Source organism: Aricia agestis, chromosome 2 (assembly GCF_905147365.1).
Source record: "Aricia agestis chromosome 2, ilAriAges1.1, whole genome shotgun sequence".
Lineage (NCBI taxonomy): Eukaryota > Metazoa > Arthropoda > Insecta > Lepidoptera > Lycaenidae > Aricia > Aricia agestis.
In genome coordinates this window covers 8,297,939-8,321,423 of record NC_056407.1, presented here as the reverse complement: position 1 = coordinate 8,321,423, position 23,485 = coordinate 8,297,939, and the positions used below count along the sequence as shown (strand labels likewise).

The 23,485-nt window shown below is 36.4% G+C and overlaps 1 long non-coding RNA gene across 1 annotated transcript; it reads left to right on the top strand.

Annotated features, from left to right (window-relative positions):
* The first annotated feature begins 9,640 nt into the window (after window positions 1–9,640).
* LOC121739949 lies at window positions 9,641–23,124 on the top strand. Its single transcript, XR_006037510.1, has 3 exons — window positions 9,641–9,651; window positions 21,695–21,702; window positions 23,050–23,124. It is a non-coding gene; the product is annotated as an uncharacterized LOC121739949 (long non-coding RNA).
* Window positions 23,125–23,485: the final 361 nt, after the last annotated feature.

The following is a 23,485-nucleotide window of genomic DNA, read 5'->3' as shown; positions in this document are numbered from 1 at the left end:
TGCATTAACAAAATTTAAAAGATAGAGGGAGAGAGAAGCCCTAATGCTACTTATGTACGAAAACTTTTTTTTATGAAATAAGGGGGCAAACGAGCAAACGCGTCACCTGATGGAAAACAACTTCCGTCGCTTATGGACACTCGCAGCATCAGAAGAGCTGCAGGTGCGTTGCCGGCCTTTTAAGAGGGAATAGGGTTATAGGGGAGGGTAGGGAAGGGAGTAGGGGAGCGTAGGGAAGGAAATATAGGAGGGTAGGGGATTGGGCCTCCGGTAAACTCACTCATTTGGCGAAACACAGCGCAAGCGCTGTTTCACGCTGGTTTTCTGTGAGCCCGTGGTATTTCTCCGGTCGAGCCAGCCCATACGTGCCAAGGCATGGCTCTCCCACGTCATACTTTGATTTTAATCGCAACAAATGGATCTTGTAATTAATAAGGCATGGCTATATTCTAGTGAAAGAGACGATATTAGCCTTTCAATCATTCATTTCCATTAGGCCTTTCATCAAAACCTCTCACTTTCCGACAGCCGGACGTAAGAACATAATTAAATCTGACGTCACGGCACGTAATATGCATGTGTCACGGTGTCACGGCGGGACAGCCCTCTCGGGGATCGCGTAATAAAATCCAACAAACGCGTTACCAGTACGCCGTCTGGTAAGTAATTCGGGAAGAAATACGAACGGTACGTACTGCTCCCACATTTGTTACAACCAAATCTCCATTTCCCTTTGACAGCCAGTCGTTTCTAAGTCACTGGCTCCCTCGTGTGTCGTCTAGGCGAGACTCATAAAAATTCCAAGAAGTATAAAACGGATGACAGGACAGACGTAGCCGGCTAGGTTTTCACCGACATTATATAATTTGAAGACACCTTTAAGGAGCTCAAAAGCCATTTGCTGTCTGTAAGTTTCTGTGAAGTAGTGGAATTTCAATTTTCAGCACTAAATGTTTCGCTTACTTTTATGGTAGTAATGTACATGGTGAAATATAACAAATTAATAGTAGAAGATATTATAATATAAGTACGCGTATAGTAACATAAAACAAATCCTACTTCATGTTTTATTATGTGTTAATTACTTTGATTAAAAGGCATAGTTAGGACTGAAATTATATTAGAAAAAAAGTATATTTCCGTAGTTAATAACATTTTTCTTTCTTTCCTGTGGTCTGTTTTTTGCATCGATTATCATTTTTGTATACATTTTACCCAAAATGGATGAAAACACAGTAAGTATACCTACAATCTACATCCACAGTATATACACTAAGCCCGATAAGCATAAAGCACAAAATGCAAAACCGAGTGAGCCTAGTTTTAGACTATTTCAGTAGCTAGCAATTGTAGTAGCCGTGTTGGTCTTTAGCAATTTTAATCGCGTGCGGTTTGGACGGCCCGCATATGGAGGTCATCGTAAAAGTGGCTTACTGTACTGCTCTAATTGTTTTAGAGACTCCAACTTATACAGTTGCGGCTTTGCAAATGCGTCCTACTTTACAAAGATAAAACATATTATTAAATGTAGCATATTTAGAACTAGAGTTTGTCTAGTTACATCAATAATTGTGCATACTTAAACAGCAACCGTATTCACCAAAAAACTAAGACAATTTCATGTTACATGCAACTATGACAAACGTTATTTTATCTAAGAATTTTAAAAATAAATAACTAAGTAGGTACCTAATAAGAAATTTTCTATTCACTATAACGTTTATAGTGTTTATGATTAGCTAATGTCGAAGCTATTCAAAAGATAAACACCTGGCATGAGCTCAGAAACTGGGCTCAAGCACAGAATACATTTAGTAACAAGCTCAAGTCAAGTTGATACTGTTCATATTATTGAGGTTAAACGCTAAGCTGCTCGGTATAAATAATTCCCGTTAATCAGATCCCAATGTAAATTCATGTTCAATTATGTAAAGTTATAGTTTCTACGTCTCTGGTTGAAACTTTGTGTGAATTGTTAAATTCCATTCCTACAAAGCCATTCTACTCCTCGAGCGTTCGTACTTTGTAACTAGAAATTAATAATGAACGTCTAGAGACCTTGTGTACGTTATAATATTCCTAGCAGCCGGATTCCGTAAAGCCGTGATAGACAGCGATAGTCATATTCATAAGTAACTAAGTTTTTTGTCGGTAAAGAAATGCGAGTAATAACTGTCTTAAAAAGATTTTGTGTTAAAATATAATCAGTACATTATTATGAAAAACATTTTGTAAATTCTGTAGTTGTATGTATCATAATAAGATCGTTTAAAACTTTTAACTTGAAACTAAACTTACTATGAAATGCTACATGTGTCAAATTATGTATGAGTTATTGTGTCTGTTTATGGGTTTGTAATAAGCTAAGTTATTGAAAGCAAACTTAAAGTGTCAATCATTCAGAGTTGCCCATTAGTTGTCACATGTCTGGATAGTTTACAAGTTTATGAGTTATTACAATCTGCATGTCAGTCAGTCAGTCCCCTCAGAAAGTAACTCAAATATTCATAATAATATTATATTATAAACATTAAAATATAAGTATCAATGAGTTAAGTCTCAGACAATAAATAATAATAAGTAAAATACCTCAAGTAATTATAAGTACAATCATTATTTTTAACAAAAAATTAAAACATCGATGCTGCGAGTGTCTATGGGCGACGGAAGTTGCTTACCATCAGGGGACCCGTTTGCTCGTTTGCCCCCTTATTTCATAAAAAAAATATATTTAACACTTTTTTGTTCATTACAAAATATTATTGTTTTTACCCTGGTAGTCGGTTATAGTTTTTTGTCAAAAATAATAATTTCACTCTTTTTAGTCATATTTAATAGGCTGGTTTTTTGTACAGACTAATGTGTTATGCTTAGTGACTGGATCCGACAGCTCGCTCTTAATCAAGCAATGATAAAATTAATGTTCATACGCCTGTCTTTAAAGTCTCTAAAGTACTGTTCAGTGAATTTATTTCTATCATTACACTCATGGAAACTAATCAGCTCAACATATTATAATATTATGCTCAAATATAACTATAATCGTCCTTATAAATTTTAAGGAGAATAACATACCTCATAGATCTTAATATGATCAAATTGCTAACTTGGTAACCTAAACACCAAGATCGAATCATTTACATTGAAATAACATTATAATTTCGTAAATCGTTCGACAAATTCGGGTTTCGTTCTTAAAGACGATTAAAAGTACCAATAATAAGGGTTATAATTAGATAATTCATGGTGTGGTGACTGGTGGTAGTGATAATGATGATGATTAATGTAACTTGCATAGTAGCATATGCTTTCAGTTCTTAAACCAACTCCGAAACCCCCAAACTTGTATATAAAAGGAATCCGGAGTTCTCTTAGCACCTTCGGAACCATGGTATATCTTATTGCGAAATCTTGCTTTTTGGTAGCATATGCTTAGGATAGTTCTTAAAAAATTGAAATCACTATAATTATGTTTCCATATAAATTTTGAGGAGTTCCCTCGATTACTCATGAATGTATGGTGCAATGGTGGTGATGATGATGATGATTAATGAAATTTGCATAGTAGTATATGCTTTTAGTTCTTAAGACAACGCCGAAACCCCCAAACATGTATCTATAAGGAGTAAGGAGTTCTGTTCACCACCTTCGAAGCATGGTATATCCTGGTGCAAAATCTTACTTTTTGGTAACATATGCTTAGAATAATTCATATGAAAACAAAAAAATCATATGTTTCCATTTGAATTTTGAGGAGTTCCCTCGATTATTAATGGACACCATCATCAGGTCACCACTTTTCTGAACATAGTACCAAATTGGAGTAATACGATATACAACAAAACAAAAATTTTTAAGATCGGTTCACAAACGGCAGAGTAATCGTTGAACACACATAGAAAAAAGAAACATATCCACAGCCGAACGTATAACCTCCTCGTTTTTGGAAGTCGGTTAAAAAACGAAAACTTTTTTCACAAAATAAACTGATAATCAAATAATTCGATCTTTGTAAAGAGACTTTCGCAACAAGAGCAAGTGACACATTTAAGAAATAAAAAATAATATGGAACTAAAACAAAATAGGTAGGAAAATAATTATTTGTGTTCTGTAGCTTGTTAACATTAATTGGCAATTTTTATTAATTATTATAAGCCTTCACGAAATGTTACGATTTGTAAACAATAAATGAAGCGAAATGTTACAATACCAATTAATGACCTTAACGATATTTTTGGATTATTAGATTAAGGATAATATAAATAAAATTAAGGATAATATTATAATTAACATAAGTTAAGGAAAAATTGTTACTAATCTACTAATAATTCATATGGGCTGTATTTTATTGCCTGTAATAAAGTATTTTTAATATCTTATATCTTTAAATGAGCAATTCTTGTATATATATATATATATATATATATATATATATATATATATATATATATATATATATATATATATATATATATATATATATATATTGTTACGTGCTAGGGTTCGAGGATTTGGAGAGAAAGACCTGGTGACTCTCTTGAAGACTTTATTAACACTGCACTAAACACTAGGTCACAACACTTAGCACTAAGTCCAAACACAAATCACTGGTCCAATCACTAAGCACTATCACTGTCCTAGGTCGTAGCCAAGTCGCAGGTTTCACTGGTTCACTCACTATTGATCACTCCGAAATCGCCTTGATGAAAGCTCGAAACGAACTGATTTTCCGGGCCTGCCTGCGGCTCTTTTTATATGGCGAGACGAATTCCAGAAATTTCCCGATTCACGTAAACAAGTAAACAACCGTGGGAAATTTCTCGGAGGCTCGGGCATGTACCACAATAAAACTGCCGTCCTTGCGATAAGTGCAGTAAGTTGAATTTAATTTAGACCTTATGTACTCAGTCATAAGGTCTAAATTCAAACACGCTAACAAATAAAGGGTAAACACGTAAACAAACATTAGACCTTTTTAGAAGGTTCGAGTATGTACTTGCGTACCTGATGCCGTACCGTAACACTACTCCCCTCTTAGAGATGCTCGTCCCGAGCATCATTGTTACTGCCATGGTAACGCGCCACGCTGTTCCTACGACTACTCCTGGTCTGTGGTCCCTTTACAGCAGCGCAAGTAATACATCTGTGGCACCAATCCTGCACATCATCTCTCCAATGCAACCAGAAGAATCGTTCTCGCACTTTCCTTAGCATCCTCTTGACGCCTAGATGACTCCCTGATACGCCCTCATGTATCTCGCGGAGAACATCTGGTACTCTTGCCCTTGGGACAATTATCTGAAAATAGAACTCTCTGCCGTTAGCCTTCTGCCATTTCCGGTAGAGTAGTCCGTCCTGAAGTATCAGACTGTCCCATTGCTCCCAGTACGCCTTAGTGACAGCGCCAGTGGGTGCAACCTCACTCCAGATTGGTTTTATGTCACCCCGTTTCTTCCATGTGATGATGTGCCGAAGGTCGTCATCTCTTTCTTGAGCCTTTCTCATAGCTTCATTCTCCATGTGCCCCAAATTACTTGTTCTCTTTGTTCCGCTCCGTGCCTGGGAGGTAACAGTTACCGGGGCTTTCTCCGCGTCATCCAGTACTCGCCCCTTAGTTCTGGATTCTATTCGTTCCCCATGATTCCGGGTAGGGGACGAAACCGCTTGCTTCTTCAACTCCTCCATTTGTTCCTCGATCCTTTTTATCCTTGCCATCTGGGTCTTCTTCTGCGGACAGTTTAGCTGAAGATGGCCCCTCTCACCACACTTATAGCACATGGCTTCGAGTCTTTTCTTCGTAGAAGCCTTAACTTCCTTGACTTCTTCAGAGACCTTGTGGATCTTATGGGTCTGCCGTATGTCATGGCGCACAGCCTCGACTTCCAAAGCATGCGCTAATGCTTCCTTTAGCGAGGTATGGTGACCAAGTCTTACTGCAGCCCTGACCTCCAAGTCTTTGATTCCGTCGACAAATCCTTGAACAATATTTGTGTCGACCATCTTGGTGTCGGCTCCTGGATATGCCTTCCTGACGAGTTTTTCAATTTCCAACGCCCATTGTTGAAGTCCTTCTCCTGAACGTTGGACTCTGTCACGCAGTTGGGCACGGAACACGTGCTCCAGGTGTCGCTCCCCGTATCTGGATTCCAGTGCCTCCATCAGGTCTTGGAAACCATTTCCCGTATGTGGCAGTGCCTCCAGAACCGACACAGCTTGCCCTCTGAGTGCAACAGTGAGAGCGGTCAAGCATTGCTCCTCCGTCCATCCGTTTGCGGTAGCAACAGTCTGAAATTGCCGACGATAAGCGTTCCAAGAAGTAGTGCCGTCGTACGGTGGCACCTTTACTCTTGGTCCTTGCGCCACACCAGTGACTCCACTAGACACCGCAACTCCCGTAGTTTCTAGGCGCACTACTCTCTTCTGTAGTTCTGTGAATCCGGTTTTCAAATTTTCCACAACCGTCTCTAACCCAGTAACTCGTTCTTTCCTTACGTCGACATCTTTACGAAGCTTAGTCACCGTGTGACTGACATCCTTTATAGCTAAAAGCGCTTTTTCTTGGAGGTCCTTTTGTTGCTCTTGTGACTCTTGCAAAGCGCCGAGCTTGCGGTCTTGTGACTCTTGCAAAGCGTGAATTTCAGCTCTTTGAGAATCTTGTAAAGCGCCGAGCTGGCGGTCTTGTGCCTCTTGCAAAGCCTGAATCAACTCAATTATGCTTTCCAATTGAAGAGCCATTTGAGGGGCTGCAGAAGCTACGGGCGAGTCAAGGTGGGTAGAGCCAGTAGTCGTGTCTTGGTGGGCTGGGCCAGTGGGCGTGGCCTGAGTGAGCGGGGCCAGAGTGGGCGTGGCCTGGTAGGCGGAGCCAGTGGGCGTGGCCACGCCCAAAATGGGCGGAGCCTTGGGGGCGTGGCCTATGGGCGGGTCCAGGTGGGCGGAGCCAGTGGGCGGGGCGTCACCCAAAGTGGGCGGAGCCTGGTGGGCGTGGTCAGTGGGCGGAGCCTGGTGGGTGGGGCCAGTGGGTGGGGCTTGTCCCTCAGTGGGCGGAGCTTGGCCCCCAGTGGGTGTGGTCTCCGCAACTCCTCTCTCGGAGTCAATGGCAGCAGCTCGCTGCGCCCTTGTCCTGACACTCCCCTTGAAGTCCTCTCTCGGAGTCAATGGCATCTCCAAATCCCACTTCTGACATCAGTTGTTACATGCTAGGGTTCGAGGATTTGGAGAGAAAGACCTGGTGACTCTCTTGAAGACTTTATTAACACTGCACTAAACACTAGGTCACAACACTTAGCACTAAGTCCAAACACAAATCACTGGTCCAATCACTAAGCACTATCACTGTCCTAGGTCGTAGCCAAGTCGCAGGTTTCACTGGTTCACTCACTATTGATCACTCCGAAATCGCCTTGATGAAAGCTCGAAACGAACTGATTTTCCGGGCCTGCCTGCGGCTCTTTTTATATGGCGAGACGAATTCCAGAAATTTCCCGATTCACGTAAACAAGTAAACAACCGTGGGAAATTTCTCGGAGGCTCGGGCATGTACCACAATAAAACTGCCGTCCTTGCGATAAGTGCAGTAAGTTGAATTTAATTTAGACTCAGTCATAAGGTCTAAATTCAAACACGCTAACAAATAAAGGGTAAACACGTAAACAAACATTAGACCTTTTTAGAAGGTTCGAGTATGTACTTGCGTACCTGATGCCGTATATATATATATATATATATATATATATATATATATATATATATATATATATATATATATACAGTGAGCTCTCTACAAGGAACACGTACACACTCTAAAGTATTATCACTTATTTTTGTTACACACTGTATATATATGTATATATATATATATATATATATATATATATATATATATATATATATATATATATATATATATATATATATATATATATATATATATATATATATATATATATATATATATATATATATATATATATATATATATATATATATATATATATATATATATATATAATCTCGAAATCGGCTCCAACGATTTTTATGAAATTTAGTATATAGGGGGTTTTGGGGGCGATAAATCGATCTAGCTAGGAATCATTTCTAGAAAATGTCATTTTCATCGGATACCGAGTCAAACAGCTAGTTATTATTATACTTTAAACTTCCATTTTATAACTTCGATTGCATCTTTGTAATAATTGTATAGTAGCAAAATAATTTCTAAAAATAAAATTAAAATAAAATAAAATTTGTTGTACGACAAAGCTTATAGGTTTCGACTTCGATCACATCGGCCACATAATATTATAATCATGTTCAGCCAAACTCTGGTCTTTACTCTTTAGCCATGAGCCATCTGGCACAAGTTCATATCTTAGAAAAAGTAATCAAGGCCGACCTAACTGTAACGTGGGAGAACGTTATACGTGGGAGAGCCATGCTTCGGCACGAATGGGCCGGCTCGACCGGAGAAATACCACGTTCTCACAGAAGTCCGGCGTGAAACAGCGCTTGCACTGTGTTTCGCCGAGTGAGTGAGTTTACCGGAGGTCCAATCCCCTACCCTATTCCCTTCCCTACCCTCCCCTATTACCCTATTCCCTATTAAAAGGCCGGCAACGCACTTGCAGCTCTTCTGATGCTGCGAGTATCCATGGGCGACGGAAGTTACTTTCCATCAGGTGACCTGTTTGCTCGTTTGCCTCCTTATTACATAAAAAAAAAACAAAAAAAAAACCCGAAATTAGATTAGCTTTTTTGCTAACGGCTTTTGCCATTTAAGTTTGTGGAGCATACCAGTTAATCGGCTTCTGCCTCAGATTTGGCCAAAAATCAATTCTCGGTGGGACTAGGATAACATTATAAAATAATATATAGGCTCTAAAAATATTTTTATTATCATAAAAATAGAACATTTACATACAAAGATGGCTAAATAAAAATAGAAAACAACAAAATAATACTCAAATCACTGCAATACGCAAATTCATTCGCTGAGTAATTTGGATCCTGTTTTTGATATCGGCAGCGTTTTTCACCTGTAAAATGTGCTGAATTTTTGCGTTACAAAAGTAGAATTCGCTTGTTTTGCGCCGCAATAAAAGCACGATAGAGGACATAAATTTTATAAAAGGACGTTTAAAAAAATTAAAAGCGCGCGCACTGAATCATTGGGACACATCTATGGACATGCCCCGAGGATTTGGCAACCGATACACGGCACTGCACTTACTCGCTCACAATGTTTGGAGACCATTGTTATGGTTAAAGTAAGATAGAGCCTGACGCTCAGCCTTTTGACTGCTACGTTGCTACTACACGGTGTCAGTCAAAAGTTACAATATGGTACCACAAAAATATCTAAAAGTGCTCCAGTAGAGAAAATCTGCTATGTGAAATTATTAATACTCGCTTAATAGTTTTTGCCCCTTATTATATACTGTGATGATAATATTAATATTATTTTACAGACAAATATAAAATGTTTTCATTATAAAAATATTAACAACCTACACTTTTCAAGGAACACCATAAGGGGCATGTTTTTTTATTATATCTATGAATAAGATTCTCTTGTCTTTACGTCTTTATCGGAGCCGGGTATTATCGAACAAAGCGGCTTAATTTATTCCGAGAAATAGCTAAGAAAATTAAAGGTCCCCAAAACAGAGATTGCTCCTTACTTAGTTATTCTAACGAAAGTTATGATTTGTTTCAATATTTTATTAATAAATTTTATATTTATTGTACCTTATAATTTAATATACCTATATTTTCTTAACCTGGAGGAATTTTTTTGATACTTTTATGTAATTGAATAAAAATTAATAGAAATTGTCATATTTTGTATTGTTAAGAGAATTGACTATGCTATGTCATAATACATAATATCATTATGATCAATTAATTATTTTAAACGTTACGTATGGACGTAACGTTTAAAATAATTAATTGATCATAATGATATTATGTATTATGACTAGTAAGCAAAAGTAAGCACTAGGTTACTATAAAACAAGACCTCCATTTAATGGATGAAAGTTTTCCTAAGTATAATTTTTAATCTATTCGGGCGTACGAGTTGTAACATATGGGCGAAGTCGTAGATATTGTATGAAACACATTTCGATGTTAATTTGGCCGCGAGGGAGAAGACCTTCTTTTTGTCGAATATTATCGGCATATTCCCGTGCTTTTTTGTAATTCCGACACGTCGAGGACAAAACGGGTTTCTGCTTTGTACCTTCGGTCCCGATATTTGAATATGTATGAAGCGCGGTCGCGCCGCCCGCCCGAGCCGCCCGTGCCGCTCGCTATATGAAAATGTGATGTACCGATAAATTGTCAAAAGGGTTGATCGAAAATGCAAAATGGTCACCGAAATGTTTTAGCACCGGCACTGTTGTATGCTAATACGATGCGCCACATTATATTCCAAATTATTTTGGCTTTTGTTTATTAATATTTTGTGCAATTCTATACCATTTAATTATAACTATTCAACATTTATATATTGTGTAAATTAATGCACATTTCGAATGTTGTAAAGGCTTATCAAACTCATCACAGAATTGAGACTGGATATGATTGTTAACCTTTAACTATGGATATCTAACATTTGTAACATACTTATGGACATGGGATCTGACAGACCGCACGTATTTTCATTTGTTTTTTAGGTAATTGAAAGATTTTTTTGTATTACTTTTGCATAAATGCCTTAACATACAATTGATTTAGGGAATGTATGGGTTAAATATCCGAAATTCAAAATTATATTGTATAATGAAGCATTTTAAGCAAAAAAGCCACTTTTAAGACTTTCGTTCACCTGTGACGAAAAAATGACATTAAGTTTTTAAACTTTTTGCCTTAAATATCTATTAATATAAGCCATATTAAAAAAAATGGAATTTATACTTTTGAGCATGTAACATAAAAAATTTGACATCTAAGGTCGAACATGGACAAAATTATTGGCAGTCGTTTCACATGGTAAATGCCACTACAAACGTAATTATAGCTTAAATGTAACTAAACATATTGTGGTTGGTAGTTATTTTAGTTATCTAGACAGATCCAATTAGTTTTTGCTGTAAAAAAATATTTCCTAAATATTAGCTCTCCTAGACCCAAATTTGTTCCTTAGAACATTTTCAGTGCTGTCATGTTTATGTATTTCAACGAATAATTTTACTAAAAAAACATAAGCAGAAGTGATTTCAAGACATTTTATTTAGACATTGATTGCACACTACCGAAAACACAAACATAATTCTTTGTATGGGAAGCATGGACAATGGACATGGGGTCTCATAAAGTTAAACATACATTAAATACAACCGAATATGAAAACCCAATTTAAAAGTCACAGTTAAGTTTGTTAATTCCGAAGGGATAATATTAATAAAAACAAAGGTAACAGAAATATTATATTTTGAAGTATTTTTGCTCGATTTAGACGAGAAATAAATGGCAAAACAAATAAATCAACAGGTACCGACCCCACATAGAGGCCACCAAAGCCGAAAAGCATTAAATTAAAAATGTCAACGTCATTTTTTCTATTTAGCGAAACCGTTGGCTGTGAATAAAAAATGAAAGACAAAAAGCGAGAACGATTAGCATTTAATATCCTTCGGGGACGCTCCACCGCGGCGATAATGGAGTTGGCAATATTGCGATAAATCGTGCTGCGGCCATTTCCGATCACGTGATGGGCACGTGACACGTGATTAGATTATGTACATCATCAGGTGATAGAAATGGGAGCGAACGTCATTTAATGCCCTAGGTAATACCAAATTATTCGTCGGTGGTCCCGCGAATGAAAAATTATAGAACAGAATAGAATAGAAGTACGTTTATTTGCAGCTAAATCTTAATCTTATATATGTCGTAGGATGATTAATTGATAAATCCGTGTTTTCGCGAAATCCCTAGAATTTTCGCGGAAATTCGATTTATCAAATAATCCTACGACATCGTAGGATGATTTGATAAATCGAATTTTCGCGAAAATTCTAGGGATTTCGCGAAAACACGGATTTATCAAATCATCCTACGACATATATAATGGATTTTCAAATGTGTTAATCGCGCTAAAACTCGAAAACGGCTGAATGGATTGGGCTGATTTTAGTCTTAAAATATTTTTAGAAGCCCAGGGAAGGTTTTAAAGTGACACGAAGTTAGCTGTCCCGGTAGGACAGCTAGTACATAATAAAAAAGAAACAAATAACAATAAAAAATTATAAAATCGTTGAATTATCACTAATTGCACTATCATCATTACTAATCGCACTATTTAAAAATACACAATAAAAAGTAATTTCAAAATTTTACCTTTGATTCACAGGCTACCAAGTTGGTAATGTACCCGCATACACCTTATCAGCTGTTTTAGAATCCGCCCTAAGTCCCAACCCTGCAGCGCAAAAAGTTCTCTCTGCTCCAAATCCCAACTCCACGATAAGATACTTGTATCAAATGTAAGTTTTTATTTCCATAAAGGTAATTAACAGGTGAAAACTTTATAACATTTATTTTCACAGCAGACTTAAAATAAAAAAAAACAGCTGTTCGTAGTTCGATATTCTATATAATTCTAAATTTATTATTATTGTACGATTTTACGAAGTTAGATATTGGACGACGTTTGTAACGTAGTTATGTACTATACTAATGAGCTTAATTTAATCGAAATACAATAATAATAATTATTTTTGTTTGTACTTAACCATATTTGAAATGTTAACTCTACCTCTATAGATTTGGTAGTAGCAAGTTAGTAAAACTTCTATAAACGTTACATTTTTTATGTGAAACCAACGTTAAATAGTTTTTTATTAAAGTAAGTACGAGCTCACCGGCTTCCATTACCATTAAACGTCAGGCCAAAGCGAGAGTAATTTCGCAAATTCGTAGTTTCAAGATCCGTCGTATACGATGTAATAAAAAGTCGACACTCTTAGAATGAGGTCAAAAAATAAATAATGCACACTGCATGCCGGTAAATGCTAGGGCAAATGAGATGTTGTCCTGAATATGAGGATTATGAGGCCCTGCGTAGAACATAAAAGAGGTAGATATGTCTAGTACTCAACCTGGTGACACAATTTTATTAAGCCTCAACCGCTTAATAAAATTGAACAAAATCATTTTTTATTCAATAAAAGATAACAGGAGCAAGAAATATATCTTTTAGTTATGAAGTAATATAATTTGTTGTAACTGATTTTAGCTCTGAATTAAATGTGGTACTTGTATTGCGCTTGATAGTAATATTCTAGTTCATTGCATAATATTGTATTGCTTTTGTCCTTTTAAAGTTATAAATGGTGTCAGTAGAAATACTTCTATTGATCTACAAATTTTAGATATAATGTAATAATAATTAATAAAATACCTTCACATTCTTTAAATAATATAGGGAAGCTGACTCAAATGTGTAGGATTTAAATAAATAATACAAAACGCTCACTATTACTATGCAACATACACATTCGGTAGTCCATATTGAAACAATACCAATCCTAGGCATCTCCAAGTGTCCCCACTATGCTATGGTTCCTCCACCACTTCCGTCACACGCCCAATGAGTGCGTCACTATTTATTATGATTGCCATGCAGTGGCGAAGGGTGAATATTTTCGGAAGGGAAGCCGGAATAAAAAACGCTCAGCACTGATGTTCAACAATGTTCGAGTTTCAAGTTTGATAATGATGCCTTCTGAGTTAAGTTGTATGCGTGATGGCACATGCGGTCATTCAAAACTAAGTTTGGAAAACGAAGTTTCCTTTGACAGCAAATAATCTGTCAGACAACAGTCTCAGCTGTACGAGTCACAATTAACAAATCACAATACAAATTAATTTAAATTCGCGACACTACACTCTTCTTAACGCTAAAACATATAACATTCGACATTTAAACACAAAAAAACAAGTTGTTTACAAACACTCATCCGCCATTTGACTCATATAACAATTTTACTTCATGAAGTTCATCTTTCTCGCTCGCATTTGTGCGTTGCTAATTAACCTTTCTCCGTAATAAGTCGCCGAGTTTCGGCTTATTTCCGAGTATATTGGCGCGTGGTAGAACGAGACAGAACATGACGATCAGTTCACAGGAATGAAAAGGACAGAAATGCTTACTATGAAATATCGTTGTATGAAGAAATAACCCGCTAATAATTTATCGGATCCTATCGGAGATGGCCTGCATGTTGCATAATTGCATTGCCTATATAAATTTGTAGGCAATTAATTATTAATTCAAACTATTTCAAGAGAGAGAAAAATTTATTGCATATAAAATTTTGTAGGCGTTAGTGAATTCAAAGTTTTTTAAGTATGTAAAATATATTTTGTTAGATAAAAATGTATTTGGCCCATAGATTCGATTTTCCAAAAGGGAAGCCGACGGGAATCGGGTTATATGGACTCTTCGCCACTGTTGCCATGTCTTCACCTTTACTCGTCTGTCCGGCTGTCTTTCCGCAATGTTAAGGCCGCGGCCCCGTCTCTATTCGTCGTATAATGAATTATGATTTACACAAACAAACAGGCATGTGACCCAGTTCGCTCCACTACCCGTGTGTGTACGATACAGAATAAGTGCTCTAGAAAACGAGGAATTAAAATTAATTCCACAAACATCAAATCTGATGCAATGAGCTCAAATATAATAATCAGATTATCGATACATATTTTTCCATCGTTTCAAATATTTGTTAACAAAATAACTTTACAGAGTGTTGTTACGCATTATTTTCTTAGTTTCTCCAACACTATTAATTTACGTAAAATTGTTTACCACAATACAAGAGCTACAATACAAGAGATACAAATACTATCATGTTCGTCCCTTTATCTTATACGAGTATCGCATACAAGTGGAAGTGCACTAGACAAGGAATATAAAACAATATTCCTTGTACATAATAGCTGCCGTATATCGTGCGGGCTGCACGGCTAGGCTAGTCAGATTTATACATGTACACAGGATTGGTCAGCTAACAGTCAGCTGCAAACTATTTGTCTAGCGCCGCAGCCGGACTTCACACAAACACGAGAAGGTATTTATTCCTGAATTTATGCCAGCAAAACTCTGTGTTACCCAGAAAAGCATAGTTTTAATTATACCTTCGCCATTTTTGTGCAGTATCTTGTTTCTGGTCTTTTTCGTTTCCCGAATATGAACTTTTGAAGTTCCGTTTTTATGTTTACCGCAGCAAATTATACATTTTTTAAAGGAAGGAAGGAGGAAGGATTCGGCATATTATAATATATTTACTGACTCTTATATTAAATGTCACAGTTACATAATATAATTAAGTAGTAAATTACTTTTACTTTGAATTTTTGTAACTTATTCACAGGATGAGCTATAATAGACAAAACTGAAAATTATGTAGGTAATTTTTTTTCTGTAATATTTAATTCCTAATTCCAAAGATTTTGAAACCAAAGAAAAACAAAGCGACTTTAAACAAAAAATCTAGTCTATTATCTCCACCAAAAACACAGAGAATACACAATTCCTAACAGTATTTGATCTTGAAAATGTCTATTCATGATACCGCTGAGAGTGTATAGTGGTAGCGACAGGTGCGCGAGTCAATCCTCTTTCGCCCTCCGAAGCTTTTCGACCCCACTAAACCCCTTTTAAGTAACATGACTTTTAACTTTGTGGGCCAATCTCTGCTTTAAAGTGGATTTATCAAACTGAAAACAGTACACATGACTTGCGCTTCAATTCAATGCTTTAGAACAGATAATGCTTTCCACAGAGACGCACTAATGGTATTTAATTCCGTGACATAGGGACGACTTCAAAAGGATTCCCATTTCGGTTTTGAGTCACTTTGGTAAAATAATACATAATTAATCTTAGTGTCACTACTGAAATTGTGATTTACGTAAACCAAACGTTTTACCGAAAGGTAAAGTGCAGAAACTATGCGTGGCCATAATAACATGTTAAGTAAATTATAGTACTTTTCGGATTGGCGACAACAATTTGCAACACTTTGTTGTGCACGATTCCTGTACTGACGTACGAAAACAAATCGAATTATTTGGTTCATTTTTCTATTCGAATCTTCAAATTTCTACTACTAAAAGAACAATTATTAAAAAGCTAAAAACATTGAACACTACTGACCATTCTAGTACACTTTTATTCTTCAGCGAGGATTTCAGCGACCTTTTAGGATCAGGCTACATTTTAGAGTTCTGTTGTTTTTTTAATCTGACCGAAACTGTTCCATCTTTGGTTTAATGACCCTTTATCATCTTCGCCTTTGCATGTTCATTTATGTAAATTTTGATTAAGAGCTATTTGGCCGCATAATCTATATCTATCTTAATATATATATTTCTTGTGTGCGTGTGTATGTGACTGAACTCCTCCTAAACGACTGGACCAATTTTGATGAAATTTTTTGTGTGTGTTCGTGGAGATTCGAGAATGGTTTAGATTTACAGTTTGGTCTACTGGAAAATGTTTTTTCAATTAATTTCTTATTTATAAGGAGTTGTTGATTTTGGAATGTTTTACATTAGATCCGGCGGACGGCGCTATCATCGCATTCAATATTATTCTATTTCAATTTTAGTTTGTCCTGACAGATGGTGCTACGATTAATTTGAAAAAAATTTTGTTATTCAATTCATGTGCTGATTAAAATATTAAATAAATAACACATAGGCTACAATTTTAACCGACTTTCAAAATGGGGGAGGTGTTAAGTTCGTTTTCTTATATTCAACGATTACTCCGCCGTTTGTTAAACCGATTTTCAAAATGTTTCTTTTGGTATATAGGGTATCATCCCAATTTGGTATTATATTCAGAAAAGTGGTGATCTGATGAAGGATCCATAAGTAATCGAGGGAACTCCTCAAAACTTATAGGGAAACATATGGTGACTTCGGTTTCGTGAGAAGTATTCTAAGCATATGCTACCAACAAGTAAGATTTTGCACCGAGAATTACCTGGTATACCGTGGTTCGGAAGGTGCTGAGAGAATTCCTGATTCTTTATAGATACAAGTTTGGGAGTTTCGGCGTTGTTTTAAGAACAGAAAGCATATGCTACTATGCAAATTACATTCATCATCATCATCATCATCACTACCATATTATACCATTTCATAGTCTTTTAGATCGAGACTCGAGTTTGTCAAGCGATAATTAAAAAAAATCTATATCTACCTAATATTATAAACCTGAAGAGTATGTTTGCTTGAACGCGTCAATCTCAGAAACTACAGGTCCGATTTAAAAACTTATCTCAGTGTTAGATAGATCATTTATCGAGTAAGACTCATCATTTATCGAGAAGGTTATATTATTACTCTAAGACTAATACGACAGAAGAAACTCAGGAAAATGTGGGAAAAACGGGGGAAATATTTTTTATGGGAAAATGTACCTACGGATTCTGTAAAATTTCTAATTTACGCGGGCGAAGCCGCGCGGGACATCTAGTAATATATATAAAACTCAACGGTGACTGACTCATATGGTGATCTATCAACGCACAGCCCAAACCGCTGGACGGATCGGGATGAAATTTTGCATGCAGGTAGATGTTATGACGTAGGCATCCGCTAAGAAAGGATTTTGACAAATTTCAACCCCAAGGGGTTAAAGTACGGGATGAAAGTTTGTATATAATAATACTTCTTAACGCGAGCAAAGCCGCGGGCAAAAGCTCGTATATATATAAAACTCAAAGGTGACTGACTGATATGGTGATCTATCAACGCACAGCCCAAACCACTGGACGGATCGGGATGAAATTTTGCATGCAGGTAGATGTTATGACGTAGGCATCCGCTAAGAAAGGATTTTGATAAATTTCAACCCCAAGGGGTTAAAGTACGGGATGAAAGTTTGTATATAATAATACTTCTTAACGCGAGCAAAGCCGCGGGCAAAAGCCCGTATAATAATTTTATTATTTAGTTTTGATTTGATTTGTATGGCGCTTTCTGCTGTAGAGTTCATAAGGTTAGTGTGTTCAACGGCATATTTTATTCGGTAGGGGTGAGGTAATAAGACACGAACGTATTAAGCCCGTGAGCTTTTTGTTTGGGCCGCTAAGCCCGCGGTCGCGCGCCCGCATTACACCTAATTGTGATTTAATGGCGCTACAACTTGGATTTATTGGACACAGGCGGAACCCGCGACTTCGTGCATAAGCATAATAATGGAAAGAATATATTTTATATACACTAGCTGTTTGACCAAGCTTTGCTCGGTATCCGATGAAAATGACATTTTCTAGAAATGATTCCTAGCTAGATCGATTTATCGCCCCCGAAACCCCCTATATACTAAATTTCATGAAAATTGTTGGAGCCGATTCCGAGATACCAATTATATATATATACAAGAATTGCTCGTTTAAGGTTGTAAGATTTATATGTATAGTTCTAATTGTATTTTAAGTTGGAATTTTATTTCACAATGGAACTCATTATTACCAACCCACTCAGAACTTAGAAAAAAATGAGCGCTGTTAATTAGCTTTAGATAATTGTTCGTTATTATATAAAGCCATAGTAAAACAAAGGCCATTGTTTTTGGTATAATATCTCATTGTTGAAAAACTTTAATGAGATCGCCTCGCTTCAGAAACGTACTCGTCGTGCCCACGTTGTTGCTGAATAAAATACAAATTGAATAGGAACAGACATTTTTGTGTAAGCTCTGCGAGGTTAGTTTTGATATTACATTTTTTAATTCTAAGGCCGGATTTTTGTTTCGAGCCCCCGATAAAAAGCTTTTGAGCTCTCTTCACCCATTCGGGGATTTGAATACAAAAATTGTTTTTTAGATGCACCTACGGTCTATTCAATCAGGATTTGCTGTGCGTTTGGGACACAGTTACAAATGAGAATTTTTAGACATTTTAACTTTTTTTTAATGAAATAAAGGGGAAAACGAGCAAACGGGTCACCTGATGGAAAGCAACTTCCGTCGCCCATGGACACTCGCAGCATCAAAAGAGCTGCAGGTGCGTTGCCGAACTTTTAAGAGGGAATAGGGTAATAGGGGAGGGTAGGGATGGGAAGGGAAGGGAATAGGGGGGGGTAGGGAAGGGAATAGGGTAGGGGATTGGGCCTCCGGTAAACTCTCTCACTCGGCGAAACACAGTGCAAGTGCTGTTTCACGCCGGTTTTCTGTGAGAACGTGGTATTTCTCCGGTCGAGCCGGCCCATTCGTGCCGAAGCATGGCTATCCCACGTATAACTATTATAAGTTTGGTTAAACAGCCGCAGACACGTGACGTTATTGTTATAATATATCTGTTTTCAGTATTGGGCCCTGAAATCATTTACAAGAACGCAAAATCAAGATCTCGAAAGAAATAAACTCGAGAATATTTTTTCACTCTGTTATATTATCGCAAACAAGCTTATGTTTTTTACGTCTTTGTAAATTTTCTACCCGCAAAATTTGATTCAGGCTCAAACAAAATATTTCTTATTGCATGTTGTGAATAATAATTTTGTTGTATCGTAATAAAAGGTGGATTTGGTTCTGATGTTAGTATATCGTCGGCAGCTTCATTTTCTTTTATATTTTTCTGAGAAATATAATAAGAATAAACATAATATATGGAAAGTAGAAAGGAATATTTTAGGCTTTAAGTGAAATGATAATGGCTGCTCGTAATGAAAATTTGTTATCTTTCAGAACATTGTATGAGACAATTCAATTTACTTTTGAAAAATATTCATATGTCGATGAATATGGAGAAAATGTGCGAAATTGCTTTTAAGGTAGGTACTGTGCTAAATGTAAAATAATACAACACAAACATTGGACCAAACCAACATCACCTAGTTTTATTATTCTAAGTCCCATCATCATACTAAGCTTATCAGCCTACCTTCTCAACCATCACTTTTGAATTATTCGATACGTCGCGATATTTTTTAGCAGTCAAAGGCTCCGTAACAAATGTATTTACTCACGTAGACACACTTCGCTCTCAGGGAAGAATCCAATTACGATAAGGCTATGTCCCGCATGAAAGTGTCGCATTTATGGTAAAATATTAATGTATTTCAATTTGGGAACGCTACACAGACCCCCATAAATATCAGTAACACTGAAACCTAGTGGGAACGCGTAAATACATCGCTCGGAATTGAATACTCCGGGAGTATAATACACCGTACTCCTGATATCTGATAAGTAATGTAAGAACTTCTGTCGCGCGAAGGAAATAAATTTTCTACAAAGTTAGCTTTTGCGCTACTAGATCTTGCGACTACGTGCGGGAGAGTAAAATTTGTTTATTCCAAAAATGTTTGTCGCTGAAAAGGTATAAAAAAATAGTACCTGGATGACCGAGCTTTGCTCGGTATAACAAACACTCATTGCTTCGTATTACTTAACAACGCCGTCTGCTGGAATAGCTTTAGCTGTTGTTGTGTCGTTAAAGCAATAATTAGTTGCTCACAAAATAGTTTTATTATTCGCCAATAGATGTCAGGAAGAGTCATATTTTTCAGTTTATCGATAAAACACGAATAAAAAGACATTTTCTAAAAATGATTCCTAGCTAGATCGATTTATCGCCCCCGAAACCCCTATTCCTATACTAAATTTCATGAAAATCGTTGAAGGCGATTCCAATTATATATCCAAATATATAGTATACTAGATGTCCCGCGCGGCTTCGCCCGCGTAAATTAGAAATTTTACAGAATCCGTAGGTACATTTTCCCATAAAAAATATTTCCCCCGTTTTTCCCACATTTTCCTGAGTTTCTTCTGTCGTATTAGTCTTAGAGTAATAATATAATATAACCTTCTCGATAAATGATGAGTCTTACTCGATAAATGATCTATCTAACACTGAGATAAGTTTTTAAATCGGACCTGTAGTTTCTGAGATTGACGCGTTCAAGCAAACATACTCTTCAGGTTTATAATATTAGGTAGATATAGATTTTTTTTAATTATCGCTTGACAAACTCGAGTCTCGATCTAAAAGACTATGAAATGGTATAATATGGTAGTGATGATGATGATGATGATGATGAAGAATGTAATTTGCATAGTAGCATATGCTTTCTGTTCTTAAAACAACGCCGAAACTCCCAAACTTGTATCTATAAAGAATCAGGAATTCTCTCAGCACCTTCCGAACCACGGTATACCAGGTATATCTCGGTGCAAAATCTTACTTGTTGGTAGCATATGCTTAGAATACTTCTCACGAAACCGAAGTCACCATATGTTTCCCTATAAGTTTTGAGGAGTTCCCTCGATTACTTATGGATCCTTCATCAGATCACCACTTTTCTGAATATAATACCAAATTGGGATGATACCCTATATACCAAAAGAAAAATTTTGAAAATCGGTTAACAAACGGCGGAGTAATCGTTGAATATAAGAAAACGAACATAACACCTCCCCCATTTTGAAAGTCGGTTAAAATTGTAGCCTATGTGTTATTTATTTAATATTTTAATCAGCACATGAATTGAATAACAAAATTTTTTTCAAATTAATCGTAGCACCATCTGTCAGGACAAACTAAAATTGAAATAGAATAATATTGAATGCGATGATAGCGCCGTCCGCCGGATCTAATGTAAAACATTCCAAAATCAACAACTCCTTATAAATAAGAAATTAATTGAAAAAACATTTTCCAGTAGACCAAACTGTAAATCTAAACCATTCTCGAATCTCCACGAACACACACAAAAAATTTCATCAAAATTGGTCCAGTCGTTTAGGAGGAGTTCAGTCACATACACACGCACACAAGAAATATATATATTAAGATAAGAATTGCTCGTTTGAAGTATAAGATTAAAAGATTACATAACACAATATTTAAAATACAATAATTACTAAGAATAATAAATAATATTATTTTAGTCAACCTCAAAAGCATACAATGTTTATTTACTGAACATCGTATTGCAACGCGATAAAGATCAAGACTACAACTCGTAGATATAAAAGGTAGCGAAAAATCAATATACTTTTTAGTCCTTCACAAAGGATTTCGTTCGGAATGAGGTGTTAGGGAGTAACGATGTTGCCATTTTTGATGTTGCCTAATTGGGCTAATTGGCTCATCTTCCGTCTAATTGGTCCTTTGATTGTACGTGACGTCGACAGTCGACTTCACAGTCAACTAAATACAAACTCAATTGCTACAACACTACAGTCAAGAAGGTTCTGGAATTAAATAGGTGCTCGTCTTGTAATTAGCTTGACAGTTGAAATATAAAAATGTAAATTCAAAGTTACAAAAAACCGCGTATCTTTAACGAGCGAGCTACGCTCGTACTACCAGATATACAAATATTTCAAAACTAATAGCACACAGAAGTTTAATTTAAATAAAAATGCAATAAATATTGACTGAAATGTGATAGCCGCAGAATTGGAAGCCAGAAACGAGGCGCAAACAGCGCTTGGCAACAACACCATATTAAGATTGCTTTTCCAAAGCAACAACGACCAAGCGCGGGATAGAAGTTAGCAACTTTATTGCTAACAACAAAAACATTGAAGTTATGCGTCAAACAAGTGAGAAAACGATCGTCTTTGATGTGTCTACACATGGATGTGGTAAACTAAAATAATATTTTATGGGGATTAAAAAACTTATAATAAATATAATTAAAATACTCAAAGAAGAATATTAATTACATAACTGTAGTTATATGAAGATTTTGACAAAGGATTTATATATTATTTGTCAAACTCTTCATTAGATTAGGTATGTCCACACTATGCACTTTCGTCTTCAATTTTCGTCATCTTCTTTCATTCAACTTTCGTTTGACGCTTTCAATAATTGAATGCGTCAACGACGGCAACGCAAACATTGTAAAATTGTTCAGTTGCAGTGTCTGTTAGAATTTGCGACGAGCAAATTCCAGAAAAAAAGAACAAAGGGAAAGTTTTGGATACGGTCAGAGCGCATGCGTCGCGGGCATGCCTCACGTGCGCTGTTGACTGCGCTATGACGCATACCCTTGATGAACAAAAATAGGCACAGTGTGGATGTCGCAGCCATCTGATTTAAAAAGCCGTTCAATCAAACAGCTAGCCCTTTGACTGAACAACGCCATTCAATCACACGTCTAGCTTTTTAATTGAATATTTAAGTCACTCAAAACGATCAACACTACAGCTGATTCAAAAGCCGCCGTTTGATTGAATTAGTTCAGCGCTCACCACCGCGGCGCTAGGTGAGTTTTGTTTACAATATGGCGTCAATTAACCGGTGTTTTGTGGTTGTATTAAGATATTTTTCGTAAATATACGTTACAGGTATTATTAAAGAGAAAGAAATTATGGGGGGTCCATACGGGTGAATCAAAATTTAAACTAATATTCGAGGAGAAATCACGGGATTAAGAAATGTATCACCAAGGTATTTATTGCAATTATTGTGTTCAATATGAGTTAGAATACAATTGATCTGC